The sequence below is a fragment of the Protopterus annectens genome, chromosome 15.part0, assembly GCF_019279795.1.
Source record: "Protopterus annectens isolate FY-2018-M chromosome 15.part0, PAN1.0, whole genome shotgun sequence".
NCBI lineage: Eukaryota > Metazoa > Chordata > Ceratodontiformes > Protopteridae > Protopterus > Protopterus annectens.
In genome coordinates, this window is record NC_056749.1 from 780,277,245 (window position 1) to 780,290,223 (window position 12,979).

Below are 12,979 nucleotides of genomic sequence, written 5' to 3' on the forward strand. Positions count from 1 at the left end.
AAATCAGGAAATATGTTGCAATAATTTGGGCATGATAAAGAGATATGAAAATGTGATGTGGCAGAATGAAGCTGTAAAGAAGCTAATGAGAGTAGTTATTGAAAAAATACATATGTTACATTGTAACAATCATGCATACAGGAGGAACAGCAGATGTTACATTGTAACAATCATGCATACAGGAGGAACAGCTGGGAATACAGATTGTTTTCAATACAGAGTACAAGGTGTGGATGAGATATATTGCCATACACTGCTACAGGACCAGCTGACATATAAGTCCTAAAAAGTGTCTTTTTGAATGTGAGTAATATAGGGATAGGCATAACTGGCAGAGGAAGATTGTTCTAGAGTTTACAAACACATTTACAGCAGATGGCGTTGCCTTATCTATGAGCATCTGAGCCGGTAAGGAAGGCAATACAGGACTGACGAGGTTCTTAGTACTGAATGCAGATGATCATTATGGAGACAGCAGCATGTTGCTGCTGGAATAATGAACTGAGCGGTGTATCTGTTGGTTTGTCATAATTAATTAAAAAGAAGTACTTGAAGCAAACTAACCAGTGCGAAGTTTAGCATGCTGAGTTGACCGATGCTTCATAAGGACCCCAGAAGCAGGGACAGACTTGTGAGCAGATAAGCTCAGATGGTACACAGTCTTGTGTAGCTGGTCCAACCTTGGTCTTCCTGAAATAGCACTTAAAGGCTGAAAACAGGAGACGTGAATTTCAAAGTTCAAATCATGAATTATGACATCAGCAGCTAGATTTACTGTTCCGATAACCACAGTCAGGGTACTCTCAAGAGAAATCATTTTAAGCAGGGTTGGCGACTCATTCTCGTTTGGAATGAAAAACATTGTTTTCGTTTTCGGAGCATTCTACAGAGGGCAGAGTTGTGTAACTATTTTTATGTGTGAGATATTTACTCAGATATCTCAAGCATAGTGACTTATATTCATTTTAGCAAGTCAAGTCCTAGTCCGTAACAGGAGATATAAGGCTAAACTTGGGAATACTTGAATAATAGAAAATTATCGACATTTAGATACTGTAATTAGCTTTTTCTTGCCTGCTTAACGTAAAACCTTAGAGGCAATCATAAGACATAACATGCTCTGGCAATAAGGTTATCCTTTTTATATATGGAAAATAAAGCCATTTGGTAAAACAGTCTGAATTAAGAGATGTTCTTATTCCTCATAACCTTTACTATCTACATATATGCAAACATGTATACATACATGTACATATATATGCCAAATCATCATCAGGCACTTGCATTGACCCATACTAAAACCATCAACTCCCATTTCTTTGCAGGTTGGAAGCAGCTTTTAACATGCATACTGGGGGGGGGGTTTCAATTCACCTGCTCCTATGTTGTAAAGAAAGTGGGAGGTGATTGGTATGGCTCATCAAAACAGACATTAACAGTTGTGCCTTGCAGTGATCCAGAATGTATGTGCTTGTATAGCAGAGATCCAGAATGTATGTGTTTATATAAATATAGAAATATTAATAAGTGTTTTTCCCTGAGTCTTCTCTGAAAATTGGCTTTATTCCAAGTCGGACTTTCACAGTAAACAAATGTTACATGAATAAATAAATATAAATATATAAATAAATATGATGCATGCTGACAGAAATGCAAGCATGCACAATATAAAAAATATGAGCTGGAAACATAATGTATTTTTTTCATAAGAAATCTAATTAAGAAACTCCTATCTTTCTTTTACTACTGGAAAATCTTGGAACAGAAGATTTATTTACAGTTATTACATTCATGATAACAATTACATACAGAGCTAAAGAAATGGTATAGATACAGTTGACAAGTTTCATGACTGACCTATATTCTGAGCATGAGTAATATGAATGTTATGGATGTTTACTGTAATGGTGAATCTATGAGAAGACCACCATCTGTAGTAACTAATAGGACTCATCAGGTCTGTGGAAAGAACATCATCTACTGTAACTAACAGGGCTCATTAGGCCCATGAGAAGAGCGCCATCTGCAGTAACTAACAGTAATCATTCGGTCTGTGAGAAGAGAGCCATCTGCAGGAACTACCAGGACTCATTAGGTCTGTGAGAAGAGCGCCATCTGCAGTAACTAATAGGACTCATTAGGTCTGTGAGAAGAACATCATCTACTGTAACTAACAGGATGCATTAGGTCTGTGAGAAGAGCGCCATCTGCAGGAACTAACAGGACTCATTAGGTCTGTGAGAACAGCGCCATATGCAGTAACTAATAGGACTGATTAGGTCTGTGAGAAGAACATCATCTACTGTAACTAACAGGACCCATTAGGCCCGGGAGAAGAGTGCCATCTGCAGGAACTAACAGGACTCATTAGGTCTGTGAGAACAGCGCCATATGCAATAACTAATAGGACTGATTAGGTCTGTGAGAAGAACATCATCTACTGTAACTAACAGGGCTCATTAGGCCCATGAGAAGAGCGCCACCTGCAGTAACTAACAGTAATCATTCTGTCTGTGAGAAGAGAGCCATCTGCAGGAACTACCAGGACTCATTAGGTCTGTGAGAAGAGCGCCATATGCAATAACTAATAGGACTCATTAGGTCTGTGAGAAGAACATCATCTACTGTAACTAACAGGATGCATTAGGTCTGTGAGAAGAGCACCATCTGCAGGAACTAACAGGACTCATTAGGTCTGTGAAAACAGCACCATATGTAATAACTAATAGGACTCATTAGGTCTGTGAGAAGAACATCATCTACTGTAACTAACAGGACCCATTAGGCCTGGTAGAAGAGTGCCATCTGCAGGAACTAACAGGACTCATTAGGTCTGTAAGAAGAGTGCCATATTCAGTAACTAATAGGACTCATTAGGTCTGTGAAAAGAACATCATCTACTGTAACTAACAGAACTCATTAGGTCTGTGAGAAGAGCGCCATATGCAGTAACTAATAGGACTCATTAGGTCTGCGTGAAGAACATCATCTATTGTAACTAACAGGACGCATTAGGTCTGTGAGAAGAGCGCCATCTGCAGGAACTAACAGGACTCATTAGGTCTGTGAGAACAGCGCCATATGTAGTAACTAATAGGACTCATTAGGTCTGTGAGAAGAACATCATCTACTGTAACTAACAGGACCCATTAGGTCTGTGAGAAGAGTGTCATCTGCAGGAACTACCAGGACTCATTAGGTCTGTAAGAAGAGTGCCATATGCAGTAACTAATAGGACTCATTAGGTCTGTGAGAAGAACATCATCTACTGTAACTAACAGGACTCAGGTCTGTGAGAAGAGCGCCATCTGCAGGAATTAACAGGACTCTTCAGGTCTGTGAGAAGAACACCATCTACTGTAACTAACAGGACTCATTAGGCATGGGAGGAGCACCATCTACAGTAACTAACAGGACTCATCAGGTCTGTGAGAAGAACACCATCTACTGTAACTAACAGGACTTATTAGGCATGGGAGAAGAGCACCATCTGCAGTAACTAACAGTAATCATTAGGTCTGTGAGAAGAGTGCCATCTGCAGGAACTACCAGGACTCATTAGGTCTGTGAGAAGAGCGCCATCTGCAGGAACTACCAGGACTCATTAGGTCTGTGAGAAGAGCGCCATCTGCAGTAACTAACAGGACTCATTAGGCATGGGAGAATAGCACCATCTACAGTAACTAACAGGACTCATCAGGTCTGTGAGAAGAACACCATCTACTGTAACTAACAGGACTCATTAGGCATGGGAGAATAGCACCATCTACAGTAACTAACAGGACTCATCAGGTCTGTGAGAAGAACACCATCTACTCTAACTAACAGGACTTATTAGGCATGGGAGAAGAGCACCATCTGCATTAACTAACAGTAATCATTATGTCTGTAAAAAGAGCGCCATCTGCAGAAACTAACAGGACTCATTAGGCCTGTGAGAAGAGCGCCATCTGCAGTGACTAACAGGACTCATTAGGTGTGGGAGAAGAGCGCCATCTGCAGTAACAAGGTTCATGCAATGGGCATCAGTGATGGCTGCCATGTATGTATGTATTCATATTTAGTTAATTGTAGTTATTAATCAGAGTAGAACACTGAGCCACGTGTCTTTTTCAGACTCATCCTGGGAAAACTATCAGACATGTAACACTTTTCCATGCTGCTAACCCTAACCTTCTCCAGCAATGCACTGATTCCTGTCATCTTTGTCTGGTTCTGAACCAAGTGAAAGATCTCCAAGAAAACTGATATTAATTAGGAAGAATAAAGAGCAGGCATGAGTGCAGACAGAGGTTGGTAAGCACTGACTGGCATCTTTTCACACATCTAGTATTATGATAATATTGATATTTTTTACATTGTATCAAGAGGCCCTCAGCAAATTGTCCTGTGTGGCTGCGCCCGGTGAAAAACCTTGACTTCCAACATTTAGGTGTGCTTTGCTTAACTCATAAAACATGCAAAACATTTGGCCTATCTCTACAGAAATAATACATATATACTTTTCAGCCTGGAACTCTCCCTTCATAAGTTTTCTCAATTCTAGCTAGTAACATAAACTTAAAAATATAATACCTCAATTCTAATTGATGATTATAAAGTATTTATGTCTATAATGATTAAAAGAATTGCAAAGGGGATGCCAAAACTGTTAGATATGGACCAGTGTGGCTTTGTGGAGGGGAGGCAAACATTTGACATAATAAAGCAATGATAATCCAGAGAAAAGCACAATGTGACAAAATATCTCTGTTTTTGGTGGGCCTTGAAGCAGATAAAGCATTCAGCAGAGTAAGATGGGATTTTATGAGTAGGGCAATGGAAACATTTGCTTTTCCTTATAATAAGGATATTTAGAAGTGTATCTGAGGGATCAGAGTCAAAAATCAAAGTAGGAGGGTTCCTTTCTGGTAAGTGGTGTCTGGACAGATGAGCTAGGCTGGGGTGTCCTCGTGTTATATTTAGAACCACTGGCAAAGAAAATAAGGGACTCAGAAATTCAAGGATGTAATTGTTACAGTGTTCATGAATAGTTGGCATTATTTGTAGATGGTTTTATTTTGTACCTGATGGAACCAGAAAATGACATCTCAGTGTTACAGAATATTTTAAGGCAGTTCTGTTTTGGGGGAGATATAAAATTAATGAAGATAAAACAAAAGCTATAGGTACAAACTACAGTATATGCCCACACGTGAATTAGTCCAGCAACACCCATATTTATGGTGACAAGATAAATTGACGTATTTAGGAGTGTGGATTTTAAAGATTTGGTTATGACAGCTAGTGATATGTAGAAGGAGAGTAAACAAAGTAATACAAAAACTACAAAAACTGAGAAACTGGAAGTTCTTGCTAGTGGATATGGATAGCAAGATAGAAGCAGTAAAACTGTTTTTCCTCCCTTCCGTTTTATACATGGGTCAGGCATATTTTATCAAGCAGTAGAGTAGCTGTGGATAGTACTTAATGAAGAGGCAAAGGAGTTGATTTGGGAGAGGAAGATGGTAAGAGGCAAGTGAGATAAGCTGATCCTCCCAACGGAGCAAAGAGTTTTAGCATTACCTGATCTGAAGGGATATTTCAGAGCTACTGAGCAAAGCTGTTATACATAACATAAGCAGAAGCTACAATTCAAAGTGGAAAGGCATGATGATGATGAAGCAGGGGGTAATTCAAGAAATAAGGAGACAGTAGGATTTGGATCAGATCCTTATGGAGAATAGCAACAGTCATACACAATGTAATATCCATAAAGAACAGAAAGTATACCAACATGGGAATGGAGAAAGGACATACTACCTATAGGGAAGACTGCAATTAGGGGTACAAAGAATAGGCAAGAGGGGCAGGACTTTACTGGAGGAAGCTCATAAAGGGATCATCATGCTGGGAGCAAATAATTAGAGACAGAAAGATAATAAAATGGGAAGGGGCTAAGAAGAAATTTGGATTGCAGGCTAGTGATTGTCTTCCCTATCAGGGACTGCTATCTGAATATACAGAAAGAGACTGGGATAAGGGAATTAAAAACAAAAGACCTGCTCTGGTATAGTTTTTAATTGAATCTAGAGTGGAAGCTATTGTTAAAAAAGGATACTAAGTAGGGCATATAAAATACTGCACAAAAAGAATCAATCAGAAGAGGTCAGAAAAGATTGGGAAGGGAGAGTGGATATGCAATTCACAAAGAAACAATGGGAAGACATATGTGTGTCTCCCAAATATGCAACAAAGTCAAGAAGATTTAGGATTTTTGCCTGGAAGTGTTTACATAGGTATTTTTTACCCCAAGCAGACTCTTTTCTCAGGTAAATGGCAAATGGAGGTGTGATGGGGAAATGAGGTAACTGGAGACATATGTATTGGGCGTGTAATGAGTTGGCCGCCTTTAAAAAATCATTAAAGAGTACTTTGTAAGGATACTAGGTGAGCAAATGAGGGTAACTAAGGACATTATTTTTTGAACAGGGATACAGGATTGGAATTGCCTATACATAGTAAGACCTTGTTAAGTTTAATTCTAATGGCTGCTAAAAAAGCAATTACTTAAAAATGGAAATCAAAATCTAAACCAACTATACTTGAAGTAGTGAATATTGTAACAGCAATAAAAAAAAAAGGAAGTGGAATCTTTAGAAAAGGAAGGACATCCGTGTAGCTCCCAAAAATGCAACAAAATCTAGAATCAAGGCTGGTCAAATAGGACAATGCACATGAGCTTCTCCATGCTCAAATCACCATAGGCAAAATCTAATACCACTTCATTTGTATAGGTCCCCCTCTATGACCCAGGAAACCCATACCATGTATTTAAACTTATTTAAAACAATCACCATCTTGCCCAAAACCATATCCATGGGCGACTTTAATTACCCCACTGTTAACTGGGAATCATATATGACACCAAATGTACAGGCACAGAGATTCCTGAATTTTTTAAACACAAACTTCCGGGACCAGATTGTCAATACACCAACCAGGGAAGCAACCATACTGGATCTCATCCTCATTAATACTAGGGAGTGCTGCACACCCCCTAGTGGTAAGATGAGTGCACAAAATGGTCTCCTTTGAAGTAAAAATAAAACTTGGAACCCCAGGTAACCCTAGAATATTCAGGAACTGCTCTAAGGCTAACTTCCTACTATTCAAGCCCCCCTAAACACTGTGAGTATTACTACCACAAGCATGGTACCAGAGAGGTTTACAGTACCTTGAATTATCTCCGGCTCAATTTGCCCTGGCCCAATGGGCTCTCTTTCTTGCGTTTGTTCACGTTTGGGTGCTGCCTCTGTAGAGATCTTCCACATGCAGCACTCTGCTCTTGAATTTTCTCTGGGTGTTCTAACTGGAAACACTTTTGTGTCCCCAGCATTGATTCATTCAAAGTAAGTTGTTGAGTCTTTTTTGTACCTCTTTTATTTCCTTCAACAGAATCCACACGTTGTGCACACAGACTTGTGTCTGCTGGCATTGTCACCACCGAGGTAGACGGAGCCGTGGGCGTGTCACTCACAGGTGCAACCGGTTCATGTATAGAGCTTAAAATAACAGTAGGAAAATTAGCAAGTTCTGTTTGTCAAGAAAACATCCCCCTCTTGTGTATGTTGATTCTTACGAACATTGAAATTGGTATTTTTAGCTTCCTCTACTTTGGGCCAAGAAAATATGTGGCCTTTCTGGAAATCTGTAATGTCTCTTAAAATTTTATGTTTCTTAATAGCTTCTAACCTATCATCCAATTGCTGTAATCTATCAAGCACTTTTGATAAACAGGTAACACATTTGGAAAACAAGGAAGCTCCATTAGAGTATTTTCTATACTAAGTATCTCTGCTTTCAAATCGCTCTCCGTTTGTGAAAAATAGTCATTCATTAAAGACATACAGTCAAGACTTAACTTTAAATTAAGTTGTTGCCAGCATTTTAGAAGTTCTGGGTATGCATTCCCATAAGATGGTATCTTGAGGACTCGTAGTCCTCTTGGGACTATACCCATTTCAATATAAGCAGAAAAACTGAGACGCTGCCATTGAAAACGTTTGTAGGTTCCCACCTTTCTTTCTAGAAGTTCAATTTTTCTATTGAAATCCATAGTACTTTCCGAGGCCACAGCAGGCAAATTACTATTCCCTAATAACAGGTTCATAAGTGGATTAACTTATTTGAGTAAAAAGGATTTCACTGAATTAGTGATATCCATACTGGCTGTATACGTTCTCAAACTGTGAAGTTTTTCTGTTTACTGCCATCACAATGAATCATAGAACAACAGCAAACATAATTCTGTAGTACTTTAGATAGTATAGTTGCAGCTGCTGGTGTTTATTTATTAAGTTAAGGAGAATTTCTTTACTAAAAAGGATAAATAAAAAATAACCAAAATGAATATCTTATCTGTCCTGTGCTGCAATGGACAAATGACAGGCACCGCAGGTATATAAATGTTGATATTCATAGTGTCTCTTTTATAGGTGCATAAGTGTTTACTAGGCTAACAACCACAAGGGCCTTTTTAAGCCTAGCCATGCATCCCAAATCTCTGACAAGTTCTGATACGCTTGATAAGTGTAAGCAGGGGCCTGAGAGAAGAACCATGTACAGGTTACCTGTGTCCATTAGAGACAGAGGTGCCAAACCAGGGATGAATTTCCAGATTCCCATCCAATTGTCTAAGTTGCACTTGAATTGGGTTAGGGAGGAACTCTGCTTCACAAGGATGGGGAGCCTGTTCCATAGATGGGGTAGTCTCTGGGACACATACCTATCTCTCCAGCAGGTCCTATTTATATCACAGCCAAGGTTTAAGTCTTTAGAATGGGTAATTCTGGTGCTGCTTGTTTTGTGGATATGCAGGAGGTTCATCAGAGTGGGCTCTGACAATGCCCTGTATGGAAGGCATAGATCTCCCCTCAAAAGACTGTAGGAGACAGAATACAAAGTTAGGGCCTTGAGGAGGTCTGCATAGGACATATTACTTATGCCCTGTATTCTTTTAATGAGGAGACTCTGTGGATGTTCTAATTGCTGGATATGCCTGGTAAGGGAGCATTGTACTCAATGATAGGTCTGATGAATGCCAAATAGAGTGGAACAATGACTTCCTTGGACTTAGATGCCATACCTTAGTTTATAAGTTGTGCAACATAGAATGATTTCTTCACCACTGTAGACACATGATGATCAAAGGCTAAATTACTATCTATGTGTGCCCCTAAGTCCCTCACTACTGGGTCAACTCTAAGGGGTGTGATGTCAATATGATAGTTAACAGGGATGGATGAGTTCCCAAAGGATACTGTTATGCATTTCTTGGCATTTAGTTTTAATCCATGGCTCTGACATCAGTTGTTTTCCTGTGTCAACACCTCCTGGAGAACATTTATGTCAGTGGGAGATTCAATGGCACCTCCTAATTTGCAATCATATGCAAATTTAGTCAGCCAGAGACCACTGACATTGGCCTTGACTTCAGAGAAATAAATGCTAAAAAGGAACCGTCCAAGGAGTGATCCCTGAGGGACTCCACTTGTGACTGGCCTCTTTGCACAGGTGGACTCCCCAATTCTAACTTCCTGGGTTCTGTGTGTGAGCCAGTTGACTATCCACCAGGTGACATATGGATTTGTACCTAACCTCTTCAGTTTGTCAACAATGCCCGAGTGGGGTATTGTGTCAAATGCTTTGGCCAGGTCAAGGTAAGCAGTGTGAATGATTTTGCCCTCATCCATTGCTTTGGTGACCTTCTCAAAAAAGGCCACCAGGTTGAGTAGGCATGATCTGCCTTTGACGAAACCAAACTGGGTTGGGTCCAGTGTCTGTTTACTATATCTCTATTGATCATCTCCATGATAATTCTTTCCAGTGTTTTACATATAAGACTAGTGACACTTATGGGCCTGTAGTTTCCAGCGTCTGTAGATGACCCACCTTTGTGCAGAGGGATGACTGCTGCCTTTCTCAATTCATGAGGCACAAAGCCTGTTTGGAGGCTACAGTTAAATAGTAATTCCAGAGGCTCTGATAGGTCATGTTTCATGCTATTTAGAAGAAATACTGGGATGCTGTCTGGACCCATTGATGCAGTGTTCTTGGCCTTAGAGAGAGCATTATGTCCCAATTCCTTAGGAATAGTAGGGGCAGTTATATTTGATGATATTTCCTGAGGGAAGGATGAGAGGGAATGAGGAGAAAAGTTGGAGTTGAATTTATCTTTTTATTTATCTTTTTAAGAAAATTTTTGTTTTTTAAATGATCAATCACTTATTATATTCAACATGAAAACTAACTAAAATTAGTTATTTTATGCACATAATTAATCTTTGAAAATTAAAGTTATTTTCTTGGATGGCCGTGGGCACCCCCTAAGTTGTGAGCCCCAGGTGGCTTCCTGAATCACCCCTATTATACTCTGCCATTAATAGTAGATCTACATATAGTTATTTATTAGTTTATAGCATTTTTGAATTTTATAATTATTTATTTTTTAAATAATTTTAACATCTTTTCTTTTTAGCTCCATAAGAGAATTAATAAATTATTAATATTTGAAATATTAGATCAAAAAGTCAGGTATTTGTTTATTTATCCTTTGTTGAGCAGGATGGTTCCATTAGAGAAGTAGCCTCTTTTCTGGGGAGATCTGAGGTGGTGTTTATACTACTAGGAGAAATGTTGTCGAGTCATTGGGGAATTTCCCCTACTTGTTCATATATACAAGTGTACAGGGACAATATTTGTTGTGGCACATCCTGTCTTCCATTCCAGGCATGTAGGCTGCTTGGAGAAGCAGGAAGCATGGAGGAAAGAGAAATTGTTCATAGGTTCATAGGTTCATAGGTTCATACTAGGCTATCTGCCCTAGGGCATTTATAAGCCTAGCCAGAGTGTGTTTGGCTTTCGCCACCCATTTTAAATTAATTTTGCTATGCCTTTTTTTGAGGTTAGTATACTGTGCCTCTGTCTAACAGTGACACAGAAGTGATAGCCGGGGTAAACCTATGATCTCCCATCCACTCATCAAGATTCCTCTTGAAGAGAGTCAATGTGGGACTCTGCCTAACCTGGACTGGGATTTTATTCCAGAGTGAAGGGAGCCTCTGGGTTATGAATCTGTCCCTCCAGCATGTTCTATTTATTTCAGTGCTGAGGTTCAAGTCTCGAGCGTAGCTCGATGGGATTTGGATTTTCTGAGGTGCAGCATGTCCATTAATTCCGGGTTGGACATGGCTTTATACGTCAGGCACAGATCGCCTCTGAGCAGGCGGTATGCCACTGAGTAGAGCTGGAGTTTCTTTAACCGGGCAGCATATGGCATCTGTTTGAGCCCTTTGATCCTCTTGGTGAGGTACTTTTGGGGTCTTTCCAGTTGATGCAGGTGTCTGGTAAGGTACATCCCAAAAGGGGCATTGTACTCAATTATGGGCCTGATGAGGGATGAGTAAAGAGGTACGATGACCTCCCCTGATCTAGATGTGAATCCCTTCATGATTAGGTGGGCTATATAAAATGTTTTTCTAACCACTTTGGCCACGTGGTTGTCAAATGAGAGATTGCTATCAACTTGGGTCCCCAGGTCCCTAATGACTTTTTCTGTACTTAATGGATTACCACCTATGTGGTAATTTGTGGGCACTTTTTTTTTGCCAAAGGGGATGACGATACACTTTTTGGCGTTTAGCTTGAGGCCATGGCTCTGGCACCAGTTGTCTGTTTCTATGAGGCCCTTTTGGAGGATGCTTGTGTCGGCTGGAGAGTTGATAATGGCGCCCAGTTTGCAGTCATCTGCAAACTTGGTCAGCCACAGTCCAGTTGTTGGAGGTGTTGGCCAAAAAGGAGCTGTTAGTTGGGCAGCCATGGAAGCTAATGTAATGAAAAATGGGCTGGAGGATATATAAAGTGAGAAATTAAATTAAAATACAGGAGAAATGAGGAAGAGGCGAGAAGTGCGAGATGGAGTGGAGATGGTTGATTCCAAGGAGATGTTTCAACGTAATCTTTTTGTTACTGATATTGCAGCAGCTGAGTGTGTTGTCACAACTCTCCAATTGGAAAGGTTGCAGGATGATTAACTAAAGGAATTAATATTTCAGAGTGAACTGGAGAGTGAAAAAGCATCATCATGGAGAGAAATAATGGACAGAATTCAGGAGAATGAAAACCAGAAGACAAGAAAAGAAGCCATATGTGCAAATGGTAAGGGAAGGTGAAAGGAGGGAAGTGAAAAACATAGAAGTCAAAAGAAAGTATTGGGTGAGAATAAGTAATAAAACAGAACAATAACTAGACAGGTATGAGATATGGGGACAGCATTATTGCACCACTGGGTATTGAACCCAGAGAGGTAAGTAAGAGCTTTCATCTTTAATAATAAAGAAACATTTTGTGATTTTTTTAAGGAGGCACAGTACATGACAAAATTCCTAGAACAATATGATAAAAAAGACATTAACCCCTGGAACTAGAATGTAGTTCAGTCATTTAATACAGAAGCTAAGAAAAAAAAGTATTTATACAATTTCAAACTGAAATTAGAAAGAATGATTTAAAGAACTATTTAAAAACTGTATGTAGAGATATTATGCATGTTACAAAAATGTAAGACTACAGAGTTTTATGGACTGGAGGATAGGAGTGTGGTATAATATTGAGAAGTCAAAATGATAAAATTGTACATTTACCAAATATAACCAATATAGAGGCGTAAGGGGGTGGTGAGATATTGGGGACAACCAAAGACATGTTTTATGTGGTAAAAGTGATCATTTAATTAATAACTGTGACAAAAGGAAATGTTTTTTATGTGGCAAAATTGGTCATGAGGCAAATAAATGTGAGCAAAAATGTATAAAATGTGATTAAAATAGGACACTCATGGATGGGCTGTAAATCTGTAGATAATCATACACAAGAAACAAGACTAGACCAGGAACAAGGCAAGGAAAATATTATATTAGATACTATAGAAGAGACGCAA